The 27,305-nt window shown below is 46.8% G+C and overlaps 1 protein-coding gene across 2 annotated transcripts in view; it reads right to left on the bottom strand.

Annotated features, from left to right (window-relative positions):
- Positions 1-27,305, bottom strand: part of KCNT2 (potassium sodium-activated channel subfamily T member 2) — a 1,782,840-nt gene that overhangs the window by 1,641,686 nt on the left and 113,849 nt on the right. The gene's annotated exons all lie outside the window — the stretch shown is intronic.

Here is a 27,305-nt window from a genome sequence, read left to right as displayed (position 1 = left end):
TAATTAGTGCTTGCCTGATTACATTTTCCGCTGATGCTTTATTGTAATAGAGAGATAACAGCTACCATATAGTCATACTTATTGGAAGCCAAGTGCTGGCTTAAATCCAGGACAATTAGTTTACATAAATTATTCACATGGTAATGAGAAATCTTTCACTTGACTGCGATTAATTCCTGATATGAGCTCAGCAGCGGCGATGCTACAGGTTTTAGGGCAAAGTTATTACAATTACAATAATTTTTTTATGTTGCAATCATTACACCAAATGAAAAGATTTCTGCTTTGTCCTATATAATATGTACTATTATTCATTTTCCCTATGGTTTTGTTACATTTTAATCATGGCAAGACCACAAACATTTTTATAAAAAAAAACAATCAACAAAACCTGGATGTTCGGGTCCAGCGGGTTCGGCTGAACTGTTACAAAAATTTTGGGTTCGGGTACCACAAGAGTACCTGAACCTGGACCCTATTCAATTGAATGGGGGGCCCGAACATACAGTTTTTGACACACTGTCATATATCTGACAATGCTGCAAACACCGTTTCAGATCGGCTTTAAAGTCATCATCGCCAATCAGACAGCCGCAGTTCCCTCACTGTTAAAAGACAGCATGAGCACGCAGTTGTGATCAGAGGTATAAAGTTTATCTTGGGTCACTGGTGTCAGCTGATGGGACTACTGCTGCCATCAGCCGAAGCCTGCTGCCGCTAATAACAGTGAGGGCAGAAGCGGCTGATTTGAGTATTAATCAGCTGGCGCATGCATTGTAAGTAAATTATTTAAAAAAAACAGGTATGGGTTAATCTGAATTTTTGATATCCAGCCAGGCAAAACTCAAAGTTCAGGGCTTCAATGCTCAGCTTCAGCAAGGCTGGTTATCAACAACAGAGTGGGCCCCACTTTGATTCAAGCAGACAGCTGAGGGCTGGTATTCTCAGGCTGGTAAGGGGCCATGGATATTGCCCCCCAGCCTAAAAATAGCAGCCCGCAGTCACCCAGAAAAGGTGCATCTATTAGATGCCCCAAATCTGGCACTTTGTCTGGCTCTTCCCACTTGCCCTGTAGCAGTGGCAAGTGGGGTTCATATTTTTGGGTTTGATGTCATCATTGTATTGTCAAGTGACATCAAGTCCATGGCTTAGTAATGGAGAAGCATCTATAAGACACCTATCTATTACTAATCCTATAGTTGTATTGTAAGTAAACACACTGCCAGAATAAAGTCTTTTATTTGAAATAAAACAAAATACACTTTTTCATTTTTATTTAAAAATAGCAAACACAGTTATACTCACCTAATGCCCATTCCACTGAATCCTTCATCTCCTTTAATAAAACAAAAATAAAAAAACAATATCCCTCACCTGTTCGTCATTCTTTCCCATGCTGTAATATCAGCTGGTTCAACTGATGGCCTATAAAAAGGTGTCTCATTACTCCGTGCTCACTGGAACCTTCAGTAGTTTAGAAATTCTTCTGTAATCAATGCCATCAGTATGTTCAGCAACAATAAGGTTGAAAAAGTCTTGAGACAGCTCACTGGTTTTACCCACCATAAGATGTTTCTTGTGTGGCATCTTGGTAATGAGACTCCTTGTTATGAGTCATCAGTTTAACCAGCTAAATTATTTTTCACTAAGTGTCAGGATTGCTTTCTAATTACTGATAGATTTCATCTGGTGTCTAGACTTTCCATTGCACCTCTCTTTCTTTATGTGTTCAATACTTCTTCCCTGTGTCATTTCTCATTATTACACATAACTTATGGACAACAATGGATGGATTCATCTGTTTACCTGTGTGGACTACATCTGGGGAGAATTTCATGTCAATAGCATCTTAATTACTTAAAAAATTGGTGACATGCTCAATACTTATTTCACCCACTGTATTTATACACAGCAGGACATCAGGCTATTTGCATATTTACATTTAGGGTGTGTGCACACATAAGCATTTTCTTTTTTCGCGTTTATTAAGCGTTTACAAAAAACGCTTAAAAACTCTTACAAGAAGCATCCCATTCATTTTAATGAATTCCGCACTTTTTGTGCATATTGATGCATTTTTTCAACAAAAAAAACGCATCGTGGTAAAAAAACACAGCATGCTCATTAATTTTGTGGAAAAATCCACATTTCTAACTATATTCTATGAGACTGGGGATGCTCCAGAAAAAAACGCATAAAAAAGCGCAAAAATCGCGCAAAAACCACACGGAAAACGCACCGGAAAAAATCTTGCGTTTCCTGGGAAGGAGTCCGGTTTTCAGTCAGGAATTTTCTGCATACATGGGTACATAGCCTTACAGAGGAGCACTGCAGGGCTTATAAGTTTTCTTATGCCAAACTGGTCCTCTTAGGCAAAACAGAAACTAAAAAAACAATGAGTGCAATAGGGACTTATCTGAGTGGAATAAGGGGAACACTCAGAAGAAATCTTTCACAATTGGTGAAGAATCCAACCAGAGGTGCGGCACTTTTAGACCTAATACTGTCTAACAGACCTGACAGAATAACAAATCTGCAGGTTGTTGGGCATCTAAGAAATAGCGACCACAATATTGTACAGTTTCACTTGTCTTTCGCTAGGGGACATGTCAGGGAGTCACAAAAACACTGAACTTTAGGAAGGCAAAGTTTAACCTACTTAGAGATGCCCTTAATCTGGTTGACTGGGACAATGTCCTCAGAAATAAGAATACAGATAATAAATGGGAAATGTTTAAGCACATCCTAAATAGGCACTGTTAACGGTTTATACCTTGTGGGAATAAAAGGACAAGAAATAGGAAAAACCCAAAGTGGCTAAACTATAAGTAAGAGGGGCAATTAACAGTAAAAAGAAAGCATTTCAAATACTAAAGCAGGATGATACAATTGAAGCTCTAAAACTATAGGGAGAAAAATACTTTATCTAAAAACTAATTAAAGCTGCCAAAAAGGAAACAGAGAAGCACATTGCTAAGGAGAGTAAAGCTGGAGTCACACATAGCGACTTACCAGCGATCCCGACAACGATATCAACGTGTCACGATCGCTGGTAAGTTGCTATGTGATCGCTGGTGAGCTGTCAAACAGACAGCTACACCAGTGATCAGCACAGCGATGCCAAGCGCCCGGCATCGCTGTGTTCGTTAGCGCTGATGCCATATTCCTGTACAAAAATAGAATTAAAATAAAAAATATTGTTGTTCTCACCTTCCGACGTCTCGCGCAGTCATCCTGCCTCTCTCCACGCTCCGGTCCCAGTAATCCTTTGCGAGAATGACCGCGAGAATGTCACGGTCTCGCGGCAGCGCGACGTCTCTCGGTCATTCATGCAAAGGATCACTGGGACCGGGAGCGTGGAGAGAGGCAGGATGGCTGTGCGGGACGTCGGAAGGCGAGAACAACAATATTTTTTTATTATTTTTTACAGCTGATCGCTGGTCTGCCGCCTGTCACACACAGCGATGCATGCTGGCCAGCGGGAGACCAGCGATGAAAAATATGTCTAGAGGTTTCTTGCAGCGATCAGCGATACCGGCAGGGGGCCGGTCGCTGATCGCTGTCACACACAGCGATCTCGCTGGTGAGATGGCTGTTGTGTCACAAAAGTTGTGACTCAGCAGCGATCTCGCTACCGAGATTGCTATGTGTGAATCCCGCTTTAGACTAATCCCAAACTGTTCTTCATTTATATCAATAGTAAAAGAATCAAAAGTGAGAGTGTAGGCCCCAAAATTGTGAGGAAAGAATGGTTGTAGATGGCGAGGAAAAAGATAATATATTAAACACCTTCTTCTCCACGGTATTCATGGTATTCATGGTGGAAAATGAAATGCAAGCTGAAATGCCGAGAGATAAAGAAAGCCCTATATTAAGGGTCACCAATCTAACCCAAGAAGAGGTGTGAAACCGACTAGATAAGATTAAAATAGATAAATCTCCGGGTCCGGATGGCATACGCCCACGAGTACTAAGAGAACTAAGTAATGTAATTGACAAACCATTATTTCTTATATTTACAGATTCTATAGCGACGGGGTCTGTTCCACAGGACGGGCGCATAGCAAATGTGGTACCAATATTCAAAAAGGGCTCTAAAAGTGAACCTGGAAATTATAGGCCAGTAAGTCTAACCTCTATTGTTGGTAAAATATTTGAAGGGTTTCTGAGGGATGTTATTCTGGATTATCTCAATGAGAATAACTGTTTAACTCCATATCAGCATGGGTTTATAAGGAATCGCTCCTGTCAAACCAATCTAATCATTTTTTACAAAGAGTTAAGCTATAGACTGGACCAAGGTGAGTCATTGGACATGGTATATCTTGATTTTTCCAAAGTGTTTGATACCCTGTCACACAAGAGGTTGGTACACAAAATGAGAATGCTGGGTCTGGTGGAAAATGTGTGTAAATGGGTAAGTAACTGACTTAGTGATAGAAAGCAGAGGGTGGTTATAAATGGTATATTCTCTAACTGGGTCGCTGTGACCAGTGGGGTACCGCAGGGGTCGGTGTTGGGACCTATTATCTTCAGCATATTTATTAATGATCTGGTAGAAGGTTTACACAGTAAAATATTGATATTTGCAGATAATGCAAAACTATGTAAAGCAGTCAAAACAAGAGAAGATAGTATTCTGCTACAGATGGATCTGGATAAGTTTGAAGCTTGGGCCAAAAGGTGGCAGATGCAGTTTAACAATGAGAAATGTAAGGTTATACACATGGGAAGAAGGAATAATATCACCTTTACACACTGAACGGGAAACCACTGGGTAAATCTGACATGGAGAAGGACTTGGGGATCCTAGTTAATGATAAACTTGTTAGAATCTATTTCGTTTTGACTATCCGCCATCTTGTTGTGGTTTTCTGGCTGCTGGTCTTTTTCCTCTGGTGCTGGGTTTGTCTTAGGTCAAGTGATTGTCTCACCTTTTATTACCCAGCACCTACCTCCCAGTCCTTGCTGGACATCAGTGTTAATCCGCTAGAGTCCTGGCTTGGTGCTTTGATTGTTTTCGGTGTGTGAGGCTGTGCATTTCAAGGTACTCTAGTTCTTCCTGTTTTTGTTTTTGGTTTTTCGTTTGTTTCTGCAGCTTCCTCTATTTTCCCACTAGGAGCTTACCTGTTTTTGTTTCCAGTCTCTAGATCATTCAGGGATCCCCTTCCCCCTACCTATAGGTCTTCATTTGAGTTTAGCCTAGGAAACGTCGGTGGGTCTATTCACAAGGAATAGGTCGCCCACTCCATCAAACGGTTTCAGCCTAGTCCTAGTACAGGGTCAGTTTTTCCCCCTTCTACCATAGTCCTGAGTTGCAGATCCATAACAGTTAGTCAAGCCACAAATAAAAAAAAAAAAGAAAAATCTTCTCCCGGATTCCTGCAATATGAACAGCATTCAAGACCTTGCTCAACGCTTGCAAGGGTTAACTTTGAAAGTAGCCAGCATGCAACAGCATGTGAGTAATTGCCCTGGAACATGCTCTGAAGAACCAAAGGTAGGATTACCTGAGTTTTTTTCTGGTAAACGGCAGGAATTTTTTACGTTTAAAACCTTTCTACGTTTAAAAATGCATGTTTACTATACTTTCGGCTTTGACCTAGGTCCTCAGGGGATGAATTACAGCGTGTGGGGATTATTATGCATTAAATAGAACAGGAGATAAAGAGACATACATAGACAGCAAGGATCACCATACCAAATAACAAATTTTATTACAACGGTATATACAAAAAAACACAAAAAGTGTTGAAAAACATTTAAAAATATACATAGCAAATGGTTACCAAAAGTAACACAAATATAGGAGTAACGGTTGAACAAATTACACCAATCAAGGGTAGATCCCAAATACATCAATAAGGATATGCGGCGGTAATAGCATGCAGAATAAAAAACATCAGCATTATATAACACCGAGACAAAGGTGCAAAATCAAAGAAATATATAATGACAAGGTCATAGTAATTTGGGGTACTTTGTCTCCAGTGATGGGTTTGAGATGGAACCGGTGAAGTTTCAGGCAGTATTGGAGTGGCCTAGGCCTGAATGCTTAAAGTCGAATTCAAAGATTCCTAAGGTTTGCTATTATAGAAAATTCATAAAGAATTTTTCTGTTATCGCTAAACCTATAACTGACCTCACCAAGAAGGGTTCTAATACTGTCCAATGGTCTACTGAGGCTGTTAAGGCTTTTGAGCATCTCAAGGAGAGGTTTACCTCTGCTACTGTTTTGATCCAGACAGATAAGAATAAGCCGTTTCTGGTTGAGGTTGATGCCTCGTCAGTAGGGGTGGGGGCAGTTGTGTCCCAGGAGGGAGAGAATGGGGTGCATCCCTGAGCTCTCTTTTCTAAAAAATTTTCGGAGACGGAGCTCAACTATGATGTTGGGAACCGAGAGTTGCTGGCTATTAAACTAGCGTTTGAGCATTGGCGACATTTTTTGGAGGGCGCTATACAAGTCTTTATTGATCATAAGAATCTGATATCTCTGGATGCTGCTAAATGTTTGATTGCTAGGCTAGGTGAGCACTGTATTTTGCTCGGTTCCAATTCTCTGCAACATATATCCCTGAGACAAAGAATGTTAACGCGGATGCTTTGTCTCGTAATTTCTCTCCAGCTGTTAATACTGAAATGGAGGAATGTATTTTGCAGAGAGGGGTAGTGGTGGCAGCATTAGGTTCTGAGTTGGAGAATAGCATCCTAGAAGCCCAGAATGCTGCACCAACAAACACTCCATATGGTAAATTATTTGTGCCTAGAGCCTTGAGGAGAGCTATGTTTGCTGAATATCATGAGTCTTGTTTGGCAGATCATCCAGGGATTTCGGAAACTAGAAAGTCGATAAGTCGAATTTTCTTTTGGCCAGGGTGGCAAAGTGAAATCATCAACTGGGTGACTCAGTGTACAGTGTGCACTAGGTCAAAGGCCTCACATGCCCTGGCTGCAGGGTTGTTGTTCCCTTTGGAGGTTTCTAGTTCACCATGGACGCATCTTGTTATGGATTTTATCACCGATCTGCCAGTCTCTGAGGGTTTTTCTGTCATCTGGGATGCTGTGAACCGGTTTAGTAAGATGTGTCATCTGGTCCCAATCAATAAATTACCCTGTGCTAAGACTCTAGCTAAGGCATTTGTGAATGAGATTGTGTCAAGAACACCGCACTGCACTTGCTCACTGAGCCATAGCGCGTGTCCAGAGTACAAAAACGGTGCTCAAAGATACCTGTGGAGTGGGGCAGCAGTGGTGAAGATGCGTGCTTCAGACTAACAGGGCCTGAAGTATGTGATGGCTGGCGGCGTGGCCTATGCACCACAGAGCTAGGAGCTGAAGGAAAACTCCTAGAAAGGTAACTGCGGGACAGGTAACCAAGGGGCATAGGCAGAGATGTAAACCAGATTAAGCCGGGGTCAAAGCACGAGAGAGCACAACAATACCAAAGGGTTAGACAGAACGGATAGTCAGGACGTAGCAATAGATCAGAAAACCAGAACAGGCAATAGACGGTACAATAGGGACAAACTGTAACGGAGTAACGATAGCCAAGCCAGGAGGTCAGAACCGGAGAAGACGATAGTACCAAAACGTGAGACAGAGAACAGAGTGAGGGGACAGACCGGGGCATTCATGGGAATCAAACAAGCAATGCAATATACACGCACACCAGGGGTCAGACACAAAGCCAGAATAACAGTATAGCTGACAGGGAATCCTAGTCTGGAGTGAGTATAAATACCCCTCTCAGATCCAAAGAGAGGCCGGCTTAAGTCAACCCTGTGAGAACAGGACATTAACCATGTCCTAACCACGACAGTACCCCCCTCTTAATGGGGGAGCCACTGGACCCCCAGGTTTCTCAGGGTATCTGGCATGAAAAGGCCGCACCAGTCGATCAGCGTGCACCGAACTGGCCGGAAACCGTGACTGATCCTCAACGGAATATCCCTTCCAATGAATAAGGGACTGAAGTCTCCGGTGCACCCACCGTGAATCAATGATGTGCCCTACCTCGTACTCCAGTTGACCCTCTACCAACACTGGTGGAGCCACAGATGAGGGATCTTCTCTAACTGTCCCCACAGGTTTTAATAGGGACCTGTGGAAGACGCTAGATATTTTGAAGGAGGTGGGCAACAGTAATCTGTATGCCACCGGGTTGATCACCTCTACAATCTTGTAAGGGCCAATAAATTTTGGTCCCAACGTCATAGAGGGTATTTTAAGTTTGATGTTACGGGTGGACAACCAGACTTTTTCCCCCACTGTTAACGCAGGGCCCAACCCCCTCCTCCTGTCCCCAAAATGTTTGTACTTCTTCTGGGCTTTGGAGATGTTCCTCTGCACCTCACTCCCTCAGCACCAAGGCAATCCGAATCCATATGGGAAAATTCCCCAAACTGCGGAACAAACCCATAATAGACCTGAAAGGGAGACTTTCCGGTAGACTGATCAATGCGACAGTTGAATGCAAATTCTGCCATGGGCAATACCTCATACCAGTCTTCCTGTCTGGAGGAGGCCAGGCATCTCAGAATCTGCTCCAACGACTGGTTGGTGCGTTCAGTCTGTCCGTTGGATTCCGGGTGATAGGCAGAGGAGAATGACAACATGACCCCCCAACTTCATACAAAACACTCTCCAAAACCTGGCCACAAATTGCACACACCAGTCCGACACCACGTTCACAGGCACTCCATGCAAATGAACAATGTGCTGTATAAACAAGCGGGCCAAGGTTTCAGCAGATGGTAACGCAGGTAATGGCACAAAGTGGGCTTGCTTAGAAAATCTATCAACCACTACCCATACCACTGAGTTGCCCTTGGAAGATGAAAGATTAGTGATAAAGTCCATGGACAGGTGTGTCCATGGTTTATCCGGAATTGGCAAAGGCACCAATTCCCCGGCCGGCCGGACCTGAGAGCTTTTAGAGCGTGCGCACACCCCACAAGTATTTACAAACCTTTTTATATCAGTACCCATAGAGGGTACTGATATAAAAATAATATATAATCATGAAATTTTTGAAGGAGTGTGAGAAGGAATTGTTCGGGTACAAACAATTTACCTGGGGTTTTATTCCTGGGAGCTTGTGCTTGTGCTTTCAGAATCTCTCTCTGTAACTCAGAGGAGATTTCGGCTACAAGCACTCCCGGTTGAAGAATGGAGGAAAGAGGTTCTGAAGGGGGCACAGAATCAAAACTTTGGGATAAGGCATCCGCCTTTACATTTTTAGATCCTGGTTGGAATGTGATGGTAAAATGAAATTGAGAAAATAAAGTGCCCACCGTGGCTGTCTGGGGGTCAATCTCTTAGCAGACTCGATATAGGCCAGGTTTTTATGATCAGTGATGACCATAATGGGATGAGCAGCCCCCTCCAAAAAATGCCTCCATTCTTCGAAGGCCAATTTAACCGCTAACAATTCCCTGTTACCGACATCATAGTTTCTCTCGGCCGAAGAGAACTTCTTAGAGAAAAAGGCACAAGGTTTGAGGTTAGTCAGGGTAGAGGGGCCCTGTGGCAATACTGCCCCCACCTCCGAAGCATCGACCTCGACGATAAAAGGTCTTGACGAATCGGGTTGTACCAACACAGGGGCTGTGGTAAAACACTTCTTTAATGTAAGGAAGGAATTTTTTGTGGCCACATCTGCCCCTTTAAGAGTGAGGTCCATCAAGGGTTTCACCACCTGCAAGAACCCTTTAATGAACTTCCCATAATAATTAGCGAAGCCCAGAAATTGCTGCAACCCCTTCAGGTCATGAGGCTGCACCCAATCGGCAATGGCTTGAACCTTCCCTGGATCCGTGCGGAATCCCTCCCCAGATACAATTACACCCAGAAAAGACAGTTCTTGCATAATAAATGAGCACTTCTCCAGCTTAGCATACAAATGGTTCTCCCGGAGTCTCATAAGAACCGTACGTAAATGGTGTAAGTGTGACTAACTGTCCACGGAGTATATCAAGATGTCATCCAAGTAGATGACTACATAACGCCCAATCATGTCAGAAAAAACAACATTAATGAGGTTCCAAAAAACAGCAGGAGCATTAGTGAGACCGAAGGGCATAACCAGGTATTCAAACAGCCCCTCAGTTGTCAGGAACGCTGTTTTCCATTCGTCCCCCTCCCAGATCCTTATAAGGTTATAAGCCTCTCATAGATCGAGCTTAGAAAACCATTTGGCCCCCGTGAGTTGGTTGCATAGATCAGGAATCAACGGGAGAGGGTACGTGTTCTTAACAGTAATTTTGTACAGTTCCCAAAAGTTGAGGCACGGTCGCAACCCACGATCTTTTTTCTTTACAAAGAAAAACCCTGCTGCCATGGGTGAGACCGAGGGCCGAATATACCCCTTGCGAAGGCAATCTTTCATGTACTCTTTCATAGCTTGGCGCTCAGGCCCGGACAAATTAAACAACCGAGCCTTGGGTAATTTGGCTCCAGGTACTAAATCGATAGCACAATCAAATGGTCTATGTGGTGGGAGCGCCTGAGCCTCACTTTCGGAAAACACATCTTCAAAGTCTCTCAGGTACTCCGGAATACCCAACAGACCGACAGACGGCACAGATACAGATCTTATCGGATTGACAAAAGGAGCTGGGTTACAACACAGACCATTATCATTACATCCCCATCGGATGATCTCCCCCTTCATCCAATCAATGAGAGGATTGTAGCGTTGCAACCAGGGCATCCCCAATACCAGTCATGCAGGCAGATTATTAATAATGAAACAACTTAACTTTTCCACATGAGTGGAACCCATTTTCATAGGAAAAACTTCAGACATAAAGCAAATTCATCCCAGGTAAGAGGGGATGAATCCACAGGCACAATTTTAACAGGGTCTTGTAACCTGACTGTCCCTATCTTATTAAGAGTCACAACTTGGGCATCAATCAGATTAATGGAGGAACCACAGTCAACAAAGGTGGTGGTCATAACAGGACCGCCAGCAAATTCCTATTCAACCTGGAGCACCATCTTTGTACGTGAGAAAAAATGTACCTGGGAGTATGGACAACCTCCTCGATTGTTGCCCAGATTCAGTCGTTTCTCTGATGGTTTCTCTGAAGAAGGGAAGGAGGGACAATTCCTTTTCCAATGTCCAGAGGCTCCACAGTAAAAGCATAGTAGATTGTCTCTACGGTGCCTTCTCTCTTTCTCCTTAACAGAGACTGACCCAACCTCCATGGGCTCTTATACAGGTGCAGTGTCACTCAATTTGGGGTACAAGGGAGACTCTTGTTGCATCATTCCTCTAGCACAGAGTCTCCGGTCCATACGGACCGCCTGCATCATGGCATCCTCCAGGGTATCAGGGGGAGAATGTAATGCCAGAGCGTCCTGCAGACGGTCAGACAGGCCCCTGCGCAACAACTCCCTCAGGGCGGGGTGGTTCCAGCATACTTTGGCGGTCCAATGTCTGAACTCTGAGCAGAACCATTCAGCAGAGTGCCTTCCCTGTGTCACACTCATCACTATATCCTCTGCCAGACGCACTGTATCAGGCTCATCATAAATGTGCCCCAGAGTCTCAAAGAACAAATTCACAGACATACATTCAGGAGCAGAGGAAGAGAGAGAGAAAGCCCATGCCTGTGGAGCCACTCGAAGTAGGGAAATGACGACCCCCACCCTCTGGAATTCATCCCCGGAGAAGCGGGGCCTCAGAGAAAAAAAAAAGCTTGCATCCATCTCTGCACGACATGATCTCCCTTTTATCCCATGAGAAAGGGTCTGGCAATTTGACCAGATATTTGGGGGATGCCAATTACACATCTCTATCCTCAGCACTAGGAGCCCCTGCAACGACAGCCCCCTGCACAGTATCCACCAACTGTTGCTGGGTATGGGCCATCGTGCGCTGTTCCACATTAAGTTTGTGGAACATTTGGGTCAGGTGCTTGACCTGATCAGCCAAAGCTTGCATGGAATCCATGAAGATAACTTTTTTTTTCCTCAAAGAGAAACAAAAACCTGAAAGGGTCAGCTATAATGTCAGGAACACCGCACTGCACTTGCTCACTGAGCCAGTGCGCGTGACCTGAGTACAAAAATGGTGCTCAAAGATACCTGTGGAGTGGGGCAGCGGTGAAGATGCGTGCTTCAGACTAACAGGGCCTGAAGCAAGTGACTGCTAGGGGCGTGGCCTAAGCTCCACAGAGCTAGGAGCTGAAGGAAAACTCCTGTAAAGGTAACTGCAGGACAAGTTACCAAGGGGCATAGGCAGAGACGTAAACCAGATTAAGCCGGGGTCAAAGCACGAGATAGCACAACAATACCAAAGGGTTAGACAGAACGGATAGTGTTATGATTGAGTCACCGAGGAGGAAAAGACAAAGCACAAGCTCAGCCCAGAAAATCAGAGAGGTTGGAAACTAGAGGATTGCAGACCCCTGATCCTATCACACAACTAGCAGTAGCCGTGGAGTGTTCCTACGGTGATCCTAGACACCTCGTCACAGCCGGAGATCTACATAAGCCTAAAGAGAGAAAAGGAAAAAAGTGACTGCCCCAGAGCAGACCCCAAAGCAATAGGCAGCCCCCAACATATATTGACGGTGAAGCAAGATGAAAACACTAACACAGATAGAAAGATAGGTTGAGCAAACGATGGGGCCCAAGCTAACTAAAAAGAACAGGACAGAAAAGCTGCTGTCTGCAATCCGAGAAAACCCTGCTAAAAAATATTACCAACACAACTGATAAGCAAAAAGGACCCTGAAGTCACTAGACTTCAAACCCTATATCAGCACTCAGAATATTCTGGAAGCAGAGCAAAAGAGAACACTGATTAAGGAAAAGAATCCAGCACACCCCCGGCCGGGGATGGCAGAACTCCAAAAAACAAGATAAACAAAACAAAAACTAATAAGTTCAATAGCAGAACAAAAACTTATCTCTGGGAAGCAGTAATCAGACTGGTCTCCAAGAATCCAGCAGAGAAATCACCAGCGACTCAGAAGGGCGTTGGCTGCCTTATATCCAGTCTGAAGTTCCCGTTACCCACTCACCATCCACCTGATCAGGTGTTTGGTTTCTTTCATCCCAATCAGCCTCACTACCTTCCTTCACCAGAAGAGGGAGATCCTCGGACACAAAAGATGAATGAACAGATGAGCTCACAACAGTACCTCCCCCTTGAGGAGGGGTCACCGAACCCTCATCCAAGCCACCTGGCCGATCAGGATGAGCTCGATGAAAAGCACGCACCAATCTTTCGGCATGAATATCTGAGGCAGATACCCAGGAATTATCCTCCTGACCATAACCCTTCCACTTAACCAAATACTGGAGTCTCCGTCTAGCCAGACGGGAATCCAGTATCTTCTCTACCTCATATTCCATGTTACCTTCAACCAACACAGGGTCAGGAGGTGCCACCATAGGAACCACTGGTTCAACAAACCTCTTCAACAAGGACTTATGAAACACATTATGAATCTTAAATGTGACAGGAAGAGCCAATCAAAAAGAGACCGGATTAATAATCTCCAAAATCTTGTAAGGTCCAATAAATCTAGGTTTAAACTTTGGAGAAGCCACTTTCATAGAGATATTCTTTGTTGACAACCAGATCATACCACCCACCTTAAACCATGGACCAATGGTCCTATGCCGGTTAGAAAACCGCTGGGCCTTTTCCTGGGAAAGAGACAACTTATCCACCACTTGGTCCCAAATCTGCTGCATTCTTTCCACCACTGTGTCAACCCCTGGACAGGCAGAAGACTCCACCTGCCCTGAAGAAAATCGAGGATGAAACCCAAAGTTACAGAAAACAGTGACATCAAAGTGGCAGAACTAGCTCTATTATTTAAAGCAAATTTGGCCAAGGGTAAAAATGAGACCCAATCATCCTGATCAGCAGATATAAAACATCTCAAATAAGCCTCCAAAGTCTGGTTTGTTCTCTCCGTCTGCCCATTGGTCTGAAGGTGAAATGCAGAGGAGAAGGACAACTGATTTCCCAAATTGGAACAAAAGGTCTTCCAGAATCTAGAGACAAACTGAACTCCTCTGTCCGATACAATGTTCTCATGAATCCTGTGCAAGCGAACCACCTGTCGCAAAAACAAGGGCACCAACTCTGAGGAAGATGGCAACTTAGGGAGTGGTACAAGATGGACCATCTTAGAGAATCTATCACAAATCACCCAGATAACAGTCATCCTCTGAGAAACAGGCAGATCAGAAATAAAATCCATTGAAATATGGGTCCATGGCCTCCTGGGCACCGGCAAAGTCATCAACAACCCACTAGAACGAGAACAAGGCTTAGATCGGGAGCAAGTCCCACAGGACTGCACAAAATTTCTGACATCACGAGACAAGGCAGGCCACCAAAAAGACCGACTCACCAAATCTCTAGTACCAAAAATACCTGGATGACCAGCCAACGCGGAGCAATGAACCTCAGACATCACTTTCCTCCTCCACTGGTCAGGAACATATAACCTACCACTGGGACAACGCTCAGGCTTATCCTCCTGAAACTTCTCCAGAGCACGTCTCAAATCAGGCGAGATGGCAGAAAGAACCACCCCCTCACCTAAGATGGTAGCATGCTTGGTCACAATAGGAGAATCAGCCAAAAAACTCCTAGAGAGGGCATCAGCCTTAACGTTCTTAGTGCCCGGGAGAAAGGAGACCACAAAATCAAAACATGTGAAAAACAAGGCCCACCTGGCCTGTCTCAGATTCAAGCATTTAGCCGACTCAAGGTAGATCAAATTCTTGTCGTCAGTGAGGACCACAACTTGATGTCTAGCTCCCTCCAACCAATGTCTCCACTCCTCAAATGCCCACTTCATGGCCAACAGTTCTCGATTCCCCACATCATAGTTGCGTTCCGAAGGAGAGAACTTTTGGGAAAAGAAGGCACAGGGGTTCATTTTAGATGTTACAGGATCTTTTTGGGACAAAACAGCTCCTGCACCAGTCTCTGAAGCATCCACCTCCACCTGAAATGGAAGTGAGACATCGGGTTGTCGCAAAACCGGAGAAGAAGTGAACCTCCGCTTCAGCTCCTGAAAAGAAGAAACAGCCTCTGGAGACCAATTCAGCAAATCAGCGCCCTTCTTAGTCAAATCAGTCAATGGTTTGGCAATAACAGAAAAATTGGCTATAAACTTACGATAAAAATTAGCAAAACCCAAAAACTTCTGGAGAGCCTTCAAAGAAGTGGGCTGCACCCAATCATAAATGGCGTGTACCTTGGCCGGGTCCATTTCAATAGTTGATGGAGACAAAATAAATCCTAAAAATGAAATCCTCTGTACACCAAAAAGACATTTCGATCCCTTAACATACAGGGAGTTTTCCCTCAAAATCCAGAACACAGTCCGAACATGTTCCACATGAGAGTCCCAATCCCTGGAAAAGATCAAAATATCATCCAAATAGATGATCAGAAACTTATCCACAAAGTCCCAGAAAATATCATTCATGAAGCACCGGAACACAGAAGGGGCGTTAGTGAGCCCAAAAGGCATCACCAGGTACTCAAAATGTCCCTCTGGAGTATTAAACGCTGTCTTCCATTCATCCCCATGCTTAATGCGAATAAGATTATACGCCCCCCTGAGGTCAAGCTTGGTAAACCAGCAAGCACCTTCAACTCTAGAAAATAGGTCAGAAATCAGGGGTAACGGATACTGATATTTAACAGTAATTTTGTTAAGGGAGCGATAGTAAATACAGGGCCTTAATGAACCATCCTTCTTGGCCACAAAAAAAAACCCAGCACCCAACGGTGAAGAGGATGGTCTAATATGACCCTTCTCCAACGACTCCTTAATATAAGAACGCATAGCCTCATGTTCAGGTACAGATAAATTAAAAAGTCGACCCTTGGGAAATTTACACCCCGGACTCAGCTCAATTGCACAATCATAACTCCTATGAGGAGGCAAAGACGCAGACTTACTCTCACTAAACACATCATAAAAATCAGCCAAATAGTCAGGAACCTCATGCGACTGGGGAGAGGTGGAGAAAACAGGAGTGTCACTAAGAGCACACCGACAACCCCAACTCACCACAGACACAGATTTCCAATCCAAAACTTAATTATGGATTTGCAACCAGGGGAACCCCAGCACGATGGTATCATGCAAATTATGCAACACCAAAAATCTGCAATTTTCTTGATGGTCTGGGGCGACCCGCATTACCACCTGGGTCCAAAACTGAGGTTTATTCTTCGCCAAAGGAGTAGCATCAATACCCCTCAAAGGAATAGGCGTCCACAGGGCTGTCATAGGGAAACCACAACGTTTAGCAAAATCTAAATCCATTAGATTCAAGGCTGCTCCTGAATCCACAAAGGCTTTAGCAGAAAATGTGGACAGGGAGCAGATCAGAGTAATTGCCAGAAGAAATTTAGGTTGTACACCACCTACAGCAAATGTGTGTGCAAAATGTTTCTCTCGTTTAGGGCAGACAGAAATAATATGAGAGGCATCTCCACAGAAAAAACACAGCTTATTACGCCTTCTGAACTCCTGACGTTGCACCCTAGACAAAACTCTATCACATTGCATAGGTTCAGACATTTGTTCAACGGGTGGCAACATTTCCCGTATAATTTTACGTTCACGTAAACGCCGATCAACCTGAATGGCTAATGACATAGAATCGTCAAGACCAGAGGGAACAGGAAATCCCACCATAGTATCTTTTATGGTTTCTGACAAACCCTTCCGAAAGAGAGCTGCCAAGGCACCATCATTCCAAGTGGTGAGGACCGCCCACTTTTGGAATTTTTGACAGTACATTTCTGCAGAATCTTGACCCTGGCTCAATGCCAACAGGGTCTTTTCAGCTTGATCAATCGCATTAGGTTCATCATACAACAACCCCAAGGCCTGAAAAAATGCGTCCACATTAGTTAGAATAGGATCATCTGGTGCTAAAGAAAACGCCCAATCCTGGGGATCACCGCGCAGCAAGGAGATGACAATTTTAACCTGCTGCGCAGAGCTCCCCGATGAGTTAGGCTTCAAGGCAAGAAATAATTTACATTTATTCTTAAAATTCAAAAATTTAGACCGATCCCCAAAAAACACATCAGGAGTGGGGATTTTTGGTTCAGCAGCGTGTGAATGAGCAAGATAGGCGGAAATTCCTCGCACTTCAGCAGCAAGCTGCTCCACACGATCAGACAATTGTTTAAACTCCATCAGAAAAAAAAAATATTCCTCCTATGGCCTCAGAGAAAAATAGGAAAAAATATACACAAAAAAAAATTCTGACACCTTTTTCTTTTTCCTTTTTCTTTTTTTTTTTTAAGCAATTCCTTCCTGCTTTTGAGTACCCTAGAATCTGCGGTATGGCTGGTGATTCTGTTATGATTGAGTCACCGAGGAGGAAAAAACAAAACACAAGCTCAAAGAGAGAAAAGGGAAAAACTGACTGCCCCAGAGCAGACCCCAAAGCAATAGGCAGCCCCCAACATATAATGACGGTGAAGCAAGATGAAAACACTAACACAGATAGAAAGATAGGTTGAGCAAATGATGGGGCCCAAGCTAACTAAAAAGAACAGGACAGAAAAGCTGCTGTCTGCAATCTGAGAAAACCCTGCTAAAAAATATTACCAACACAACTGATAAGCAAAAAGGACCCTGAAGTCACTAGACTTCAAACCCTATATCAGCACTCAGAATATTCTGGAAGCAGAGCAAAAGAGAACACTGATAAGGAAAAAGAATCCAGCACACCCCTGGCCGGGGATGGCAGAACTCCAAAAAACAAGATAAACAAAACAAAAACTAATAAGTTCAATAGCAGAGCAAAAACTTATCTTTGGGAAGCAGGAATCAGACTGGTCTCCAAGAATCCAGCAGAGAAATCACCAGCGACTCAGAAGGGCGTTGGCTGCCTTATATCCAGTCTGAAGTTCCCGTTACCCACTCACCATCCACGTGATCAGGTGTTTGGTTTCTTTCATCCCAATCAGCCTCACTACCTTCCTTCACCAGAAGAGGGAGATCCTTGGACACAAAAGATGTATGAACAAATGACCTCACAACAGGATAGTCAGGACGTAGCAATAGACCAGAAAGCCAGAACGGGCAATAGACGGTACAATACGGACAAACTGTAACGGAGTAACGATAGCCAAGCCAGGAGGTCAGAACCAGAGAAGACAATAGTACCAAAACGTGAGACAGAGAACAGAGAGAGGGGACAGACCGGGTCATACACGGGAATCAAACAAGCAATGCAATATACACACACACCAGGGGTCAAACACACAGCCAAAATAACAGTATAGCTGACATTGAATCCTAGTCTGGAGTGAGTATAAATACCCCTCCCAGATCCAAAGAGAGGCCGGCAAGGGTCAACCCTGTGAGAGCAGGACATTAACCATGTCATAACCATGATAGTTTGTCAGGCTTCATGATGTTCCCACGAACATTGTTTCTGATAGGGGACCACAGTTTGTGGCTTGCTTTTAGCGTGCTTTTTGTGACAGGTAGTGTTGAGCATTCCGATACGGCAAGTATCGGGTATCGGCCGATATTAGCGGTATCAGAATTCCGATACTGACTTCCGATACTTTTGTCATATCGGATTCCGGAATCGGAATCGGAAGTTCCCATCATGCTATGAGCCTGCTTGCTTTGATTAAGCCAATGGGAATCCTCCGAAGTGTGGGCACATCTTGTTAGGCATGTAGGCATGTTAACTATTGGCATGGCTGTGATTGGCTGCCGAAAAGATGTCATGATGCACTATAAAAGCCACCGCAGCCGCCATTTCTGGTTCACTCTGCTGTGAATTCAGTTGGGGACAGGCTGCTGTAGAAGACTGTGAGGGACAGTTAGAAATAGCGATTCCACCAAACTTCTAGTGCTTTACCCAGGCTACATAAACCACCACTGTAGCCTTCTTTGCCCTAGCAGCAGTGTTCACAGCTGTCTGCAAGGGCTGTGTGAGTGCAGCTCACGCTGTGGAGTGGGTCCTGCAGCCACGTCAGGCTGTAGGCCACCCAGTGTGATCACTGCTGCCTCATACATCTTTTAATTTTTGAGCTGCATTTTTTACATAATTTCAATCTAGTGTGCTTCCATCCGTATCCATATACGTTGGTTGCAAACACTAGTAGTAGACAGCGGAGCCTTTCTGCAGCCTTTCAGTGCTAGTGTCCACTTTGCTGCACTGTTCACGGCTGTCTGAGAGGTCTCTGACTGTGTGTGAGTGCAGCTCACGCTGAGTAGTGTGTCCTGCAGCTACGTCTGGTTGTAGGACGCTCAGCGTGTCACTGCCTCACACATTTTTCTTTTATTGCAGCTCATTTTTTCTTCTATTAGTGTGCATCCATCCGTCTCCATCTACGGTGGTTGCAAACACTATATAGGAGTACACAGCGGAGCCTTTCTGCAGCCTGTCAGTTCCAGTGCCCACTTAGCTGCACTGTTCACGGCTGTCTGAGAGGTCTCTGACTGTGTGTGAGTGCAGCTCACGCAGAGTAGAGTGTCCTGCAGCTACGTCTGGTTGTAGGACGCTCAACGTGCGTCACTGCCTCACACATATTTGTCTTTGAGTGCAGCTCATTTTTTCTTCTCCTATTAGTGTGCATCCATCCGTATCCAACAACATTGGTTGGTTGCAAACATTATATAGGAGTAGATAGAGGAGCCTTTTTTTCTGGCTTGTGCCCTGCCGGCGCAGCCAGATTAGTATTACCCAATTTTTTTGGAGCCTCATCTTTTGCATTGTAGGTTACCTGCCTGCATTGTAATAGCTCCAAAAAGTTGGTGATACTATCAGTTTCAATTCTTTGTTCACATACTTTGAGTTTGTTTCCAACAAAGAAACCACAAAAAAGTTCACCAAACACTACATTTGGAACTTGTGTAGGCCACATCAGCTCCTATTAAAGTGTAGTCCACACACACACACTTCATAAAATTAGTGTTTCTAGTACCTGTAACCAGCTGTTCAGGAATAAGCACACTAAGGCCCCCCTTTGTACTTTTCTGCCTATCTTAAGCAGTCTGGCAAGATGAAGAAGGCAGGGAGTAAGGCGCGTGGGCGTGGGCGTGGAGTTTCAGCAGGGAGAGGACGTGGGGATTCTGCAGGGAGAGGACGTGGGGATTCTGCAGGTAGAGGACGTGAGGATTCTGGGCCTGCTGCGGGCACCAGTGGATCAGCATCCCCCAGTTTTAGCAGGCAACAGTCCTTTATGCGCAGCTTTGTAACCTCAACGTACCCCACTGCTGCGGGAGGAACAAATTGAAGCCGTTGTCGGATGGATGGCAGCTAACGCAACGACTTCAATTACTTCCACATCCTCTCAGGGCCAGAGCACCGAAGAGCAACCATCTGTCTCTTCACCACCTGCCAAAGTGCCCAGGCCGTCAGAGAGACATGGACAGGAGCCATCACAGTCTCTACTTCTGTTCTCGGAATCTGTTTGCTTGGAAAGAGGGGGCCAGCCAAGCAGCATTCCTGAATGTGAAGAAGAGGGAGTATGCAGTGATGCGCAACTTCTTTGTCCCTCTGAATCTGAAGAGGCGAGTGGGCCAGTGCCTATGGTCAGCACACCTCAGTACGCATCAGATGATGACGAGACTCAGTTGCCACTTTCTGGTGCGTACGGTGCTGGCGAGACAACCCCGGAGAAGCAGCTGTTTGAAGAGGGGAGGGAAGATGATGAGGTCCTTGACCCATCATGGCGTGAGGAACAGGAAGGTGGTGGGAGCAGCTCTGAGGAAGAGATTCCCCTACCGGCCAAAACAGGAGGCAGAGGGAGGGGGAAGACTTGGTTGCCTGTACCCTCCACTTCGGCACCCGTTAGGAGCATTCCTCATTCCAAAGGCAAAACGGGCGCTCCCAAGAGTTGCAGTGCGTGGTCCTTTTTTGACACAGTTGCAGATGACATTTGCTTTGTCAAATGCAAGCTGTGTCATCAGATAGTCAAAAGAGGGAGAATTGTCAGCAACCTCAATACCACAAATATGTGGAAACATGTGCGCACCAAGCACGAGTTGGAGTTGCAGAGACACCCTGAAGACGTAGGCCAACGTACAGCACCACCTACCACCTCTTCAGTTCGTGTTGGGGCCTCTTCCTCCAGCTCACGCACTGCTGGTTCGGCTTCCTCACAGGATCGCCAAGGAAGAACCTCTGCCACTGTTGTCCGGAGACCCTGTCAGATTCCACCCATAGCAGCACGTTCCCATCCATCACAGCCAAAGGTAGCACAGGCATGGGATAAAAGGCGCCCTTACTCGGCAAACCATCCCCGAGCACAGTCTCTGAATGCTGGCATTGCCAAACTTCTGGCAGTTGAAATGCTGTCATTCAGGCTGGTGGACACTGACACCTTCCGGGACTTAATGGCATTGGCAGTCCCCCAATACAACGTGCCCAGCCGCTTTTATTTCAGCAGGCGAGCCGTCCCTGCCCTGCAGAAACATGTTGAGGGCAAAATAAAACATGCGCTACTAAACGCCGTTAGTAGCAAGGTCCACCTGACCACCGATGCGTGGACCAGTAACCATGGACAGGGACGATACCTTTCCCTCACTGCCCACTGGGTCAATGTTGTGGAGCCGGGTACAGATCTGGAGAGTGGCGCTGTACGTGTTCTTCCAACGCCACGGATTGCAGGACTCCAGTCTGTACACATAGACTCCTCCTCCTACTCAAGTTCCTCAGAAACAGCAGAGCAGGAGCCTGTTACGACCGATATGAGCACAGCCGTGGCCAAACGTCAACAGGCTGTACTCAAATTAATTTCTTTGGGGAATCGAAGCCACACAGCGCAGGAGCTCTGGAATGCTATCAAGCTGGAGAGCGATGTGTGGTTTGGGCCAGCGAATCTCCAGCCAGGCTTGGTAGTGTGTGACAATGGCCGAAATCTGGTGGCAGCTCTTGGCCTAGGCAACCTCACACACATCCCATGTCTGGCACATGTGCTTAACTTGGTCGTGCAGAGCTTTCTGAGGGACTATCCGGATCTTGATGCACTGTTGCACAAGGTCCGCATAGAGTGCGCTCACTTGCGGCATTCCAGCACGGCAAGATCGCGCCTCGCTGCTCTGCAGCGACGATTTGGCCTTCCGGAACATCGCATCATATGTGACCTACCCACCCGGTGGAATTCAATGTTACATATGTTGGAGCGGTTGTGTGAGCAGCAGGCAGCAGTCATGGAGTACCAGCTGCATCAGGCGCAAACAAGTCGCACTGTGCGCCGTTCACACTTCAGCACCATTGAGTGGGCCTCTATGAAGGACATCTGCCTCGTTTTGCGTGCCTTCGATGAATCCACGCGGATGGCGAGTGCAGATGATGCACTAGTCAGCATGACTGTCCCCCTTATCTGCCTGCTTCAACAAACACTGCAAGCACTAAGGGATGAGGTTTCGGAAGAGGTGGAGGATGAGGAGTCCCAAATGCCATCTGCTTCTGGACAGTCTGTGCTACGTGTTTCCTCACGAAGGCCTAGGCAGGGGACACTTTGTGAGGAGGATGAGGAGGAGTCGATGGAGGAGGAAGACATCTCTCCAGAGGAGGGAGGTACACAAACCTCTACTCAGTATGTACAGCGAGGGTGGGGTGATGCAGAGCAGGCCGAGGTCACGCCTCAAACAGGGGACAGCGGTTCTTTGGCAGTTGGGAGTCTGCAGCACATGGTTGATTTCATGCTGCAGTGCCTGAGAAACGACCGCCGCATCGCCCACATTCTCGTCTCGGCTGATTATTGGGTGTACACCCTCCTAGATCCTCGCTACCGGGACAGCGTACAAAGGCTCATACCAACGTTGAACCGGGAGCGTAAACTGCGGGAGTACGAAGAGTCACTGGTGCAGTCCATAATGTTTTCCATTCCACCCAACAGCATTGTTGCTAGTGCTTTACAAAGCAGCTCTGTGCGTCGAGGCAGTGGAGGAAACTCTGAACAAAGAGGGAGCAGAGGCAGCGCCGCAGCACAAGGCAAGACCACTATGGCCCAAATGTGGCAAAGTTTTGTGTGTCCACCACAATTGTCTACACCATCAGCGACGCCTCGAGTCAGCAGGAGGCAACGCTTCCGTCAAATGGTGTCAGACTACATGTCTTGCCCTGTCACTGTACTCCCAGATGGCTCTTCCCCCTTCAAGTTTTGGGTCTCTAAGCTGGATACATGGCCAGAGCTTAGCCAGTATGCATTGGAGGTGCTGGCTTGCCCTGCTGCCAGTGTATTATCGGAACGTGTCTTTAGTGCCGCAGGTGGTGTACTAACAGACCGTCGCACGCGACTATCTTCCGATAATGTTGACCGGCTGACTTTTCTGAAAATGAACAAGGCCTGGATCTCCAAAGACTTTGCCATTCCTCTTACACACTAAATTAGTGGTTGGCAACTGTATCCAGGTCTGCTGGTGTGTTCATTTTTCTACCACCTGAACTATAATCCCTGTGCTTCAACACAGCCAGTTGTCGCTCAGATGTGTCGTCTGCACAGAGAAACACACTAGCTCCTGTGTTAGTGGGGTTCAGTAACGCCAGCTGATCCCCTGCTGTGTGGACGGCAAAGTCACCAGCTCCATCAACAATCAAACCACTACTGATTTTTAACCGTGCCCAACTTAGGTCTCTGGCTCCACTGTCTCTACTATTTCCCCTGAACTCCAACCCCGCCATCTACATCTCTGAAGTGGCGTCAGCACAATCTACACTTGTTCCTGTGTTCCTGTGGCTCAGTCCCATCAGTTTATCCCCTGATGTGTGTCCGGCAAGGTCTCCTGCTCTGTCCACATTCCCATAACCAGTAGTGGGAATGAGGACAGAGCTGGCGAACTTGCCGGACAAACATCAGGGGATCAACTGACGGGACTGAGCACCAGTAACACAGGAACAAGTGTAGATTGTGCTGACGCCACTTCAGAGATGTAGCTGGCGGGGTTGGAGGCCAGGGTAAATAGTAGAGACAGTGGAGCCAGAGGCCTAAGTGGAGCATGGTTAGAATCAGTAGTAGTCAACAACCTCCATAAAAACCGCTGCCCATTGGCCTCTGCATGCGGCATGCGTAATCCTGGGCTCCAACAGTGTCAGTTGGTGTTCAGAAGTGTCGTCTCCACAGAGCCAAACACATTCGTTCGAGTGTTAGTGGGGTTCAGCACTGCCAGCTGTTCCCCTGCTGTGGAGATGGCAAGTCTCCTGCTGCCTTCACCTGCCAAAAGCAACAGGCCCCAGCCTGCTCCTCGCCTAATCCTGGGCTCCAACAGCGTCAGTTGGTGTTCAGAAGTGTCGTCTCCACAGAGCCAAACACATTCGTTCAAGTGTTAGTGGGGTTCAGCACTGCCAGCTGTTCCCCTGCTGTGGAGATGGCAAGTCTCCTGCTGCCTTCACCTGCCAAAATCCAGTAGGCTCCAGCCTGCTCCACGCCTAATCCTGGGCTCCAACAGCGTCAGTTGGTGTTCAGAAGTGTCGTCTCCATAGAGCCAAACACATTCGTTCGAGTGTTAGTGGGGTTCAGCACTGCCAGCTGTTCCCCTGCTGTGGAGATGGCAAGTCTCCTGCTGCCTTCACCTGCCAAAAGCAACAGGCCCCAGCCTGCTCCTCGCCTAATCCTGGGCTCCAACAGCGTCAGTTGGTGTTCAGAAGTGTCGTCTTCACAGAGCCAAACACATTCGTTCGAGTGTTAGTGGGGTTCAGCACTGCCAGCTGTTCCCCTGCTGTGGAGATGGCAAGTCTCCTGCTGCCTACACAGTCCTACTACTACTGATTTTTAACCGTGCTCCACTTAGTCCTGTGGCTTCACTGATTTTCGTATTTCCCCTGTCCTCCAACCCCGCCAGTTATAGCTCCGAAGTGGCGTCTGCACAATCCACACTTGTTCCTGTGTTCCAGGTGTTCAGTCCGGTCAGTTAATCCCCTGATGTGTGTCCGGCAATGTCGCCTGCTCTGTCCACATTCCCATAACTAGTTGTAGCTCGGAAGTGCCGTCCACACGGAAAGAGATACTTGCTCCCGTGTCTCAGTGGGGTTCAGTAACGTCAGCTGATCCCCTGCTGTGTGGATGGCAGTCTCTCCTGCTGTCTCCACATTCCAAAGACAGTAGGCCTCTGCCTACACCCTCCTATTTCCTGGGCTTCAACACAGCCAGTTGTAGCTCGGAAGTGCCGTCCACACGGAAAGAGACACTTGCTCCCGTGTCTCAGTGGGGTTCAGTAACGTCAGCTGATCCCCTGCTGTGTGGATGGCAGTCTCTCCTGCTGTCTCCGCATTCCAAAGACAGTAGACCTCAGCCTACACCCTCCTATTTCCTGGGCTTCAACACAGCCAGTTGTAGCTCGGAAGTGCCGTCCACACGGAAAGAGACACTTGCTCCCGTGTCTCAGTGGGGTTCAGTAACGCTAGCTGATCCCCTGCTGTGTGGATGGCAGTCTCTCCTGCTGTCTCTGCATTCCAAAGACAGTATGCCTCTGCCTACACCCTCCTATTTCCTGGGCTTCAACACAGCCAGTTGTAGCTCGGAAGTGCCGTCCACACGGAAAGAGACACTTGCTCCCGTGTCTCAGTGGGGTTCAGTAACGTCAGCTGATCCCCTGCTGTGTGGATGGCAGTCTCTCCTGCTGTCTCCGCATTCCAAAGACAGTAGACCTCAGCCTACACCCTCCTATTTCCTGGGCTTCAACACAGCCAGTTGTAGCTCGGAAGTGCCGTCCACACGGAAAGAGACACTTGCTCCCGTGTCTCAGTGGGGTTCAGTAACGCTAGCTGATCCCCTGCTGTGTGGATGGCAGTCTCTCCTGCTGTCTCTGCATTCCAAAGACAGTATGCCTCTGCCTACACCCTCCTATTTCCTGGGCTTCAACACAGCCAGTTGTAGCTCGGAAGTGCCGTCCACACGGAAAGAGACACTTGCTCCCGTGTCTCAGTGGGGTTCAGTAACGCTAGCTGATCCCCTGCTGTGTGGATGGCAGTCTCTCCTGCTGTCTCTGCATTCCAAAGACAGTAGGCCTCTGCCTACATCCTCCTATTTCCTGGGCTTCAACACAGCCAGTTGTAGCTCGGAAGTGCCGTCCACACGGAAAGAGACACTTGCTCCCGTGTCTCAGTGGGGTTCAGTAACGTCAGCTGATCCCCTGCTGTGTGGATGGCAGTCTCTCCTGCTGTCTCCACATTCCAAAGACAGTAGGCCTCTGCCTACACCCTCCTATTTCCTGGGCTTCAACACAGCCAGTTGTAGCTCGGAAGTGCCGTACACACGGAAAGAGATACTTGCTCCCGTGTCTCAGTGGGGTTCAGTAACATCAGCTGATCCCCTGCTGTGTGGATGGCAGTCTCTCCTGCTGTCTCCACATTCCAAAGACAGTAGGCCTCTGCCTACACCCTCCTATTTCCTGGGCTTCAACACAGCCAGTTGTAGCTCGGAAGTGCCGTCCACACGGAAAGAGATACTTGCTCCCGTGTCTCAGTGGGGTTCAGTAACGTCAGCTGATCCCCTGCTGTGTGGATGGCAGTCTCTCCTGCTGTCACCGCATTCCAAATACAGTAGGCCTCTGCCTACACCCTCCTATTTCCTGGGCTTCAACACAGCCAGTTGTAGCTCGGAAGTGCCGTCCACACGGAAAGAGACACTTGCTCCCGTGTCTCAGTGGGGTTCAGTAACATCAGCTGATCCCCTGCTGTGTGGATGGCAAAGTCTCCTGCTGCCTACACAGTCGTACCACTACTGATTTTTAACCGTGCTCCAATTAGGCCTGTGGCTCCACTGTCTCTCATATTTCCCCTGTCCTCCAACCCTGCCAGTTACAGCTCCGAAGTGGCGTCTGCACAATCCACACTTTTTCCTGTGTTACAGGTGTTCAGTCCGGTCAGTTAATCCCCTGATGTGTGTCCGGCAATGTCGCCTGCTCTGTCCACATTCCCATAACTAGGGAGCTCCTGCACCTGTTACACAGGAAGAAGTGTGGATTGTGCAGACGCCACTTCGGAGCTGTAACTGGCGGGGTTGGAAGACAGGGGAAATACGAGTATCACTGATATTTGTATTTCCCCTGTCCTCCAACCCCGCCAGTTACAGCTCCGAAGTGGCATCTGCACAATCCACACTTGTTCCTGTGTTACAGGTGTTCAGTCCGGTCAGTTAATCCCCTGATGTGTGTCCAGCAATGTCGCCTGCTCTGTCCACATTCCCATAACTAGTTATTCCCATAACTAGTTATGGGAATGTGGACAGAGCAGGCGACATTGCCGGACACACATCAGGGGATTAACTGACTGACAGGTGTTCAGTCCGGTCAGTTAATCCCCTGATGTGTGTCCGGCAATGT

Source organism: Dendrobates tinctorius, unplaced genomic scaffold, assembly GCF_039654945.1.
Source record: "Dendrobates tinctorius isolate UK_male_01 unplaced genomic scaffold, ASM3965494v1 ptg000074l, whole genome shotgun sequence".
Classification (NCBI taxonomy): Eukaryota; Metazoa; Chordata; class Amphibia; order Anura; family Dendrobatidae; genus Dendrobates; species Dendrobates tinctorius.
This window is presented reverse-complemented; position numbering and strand designations above follow the sequence as displayed.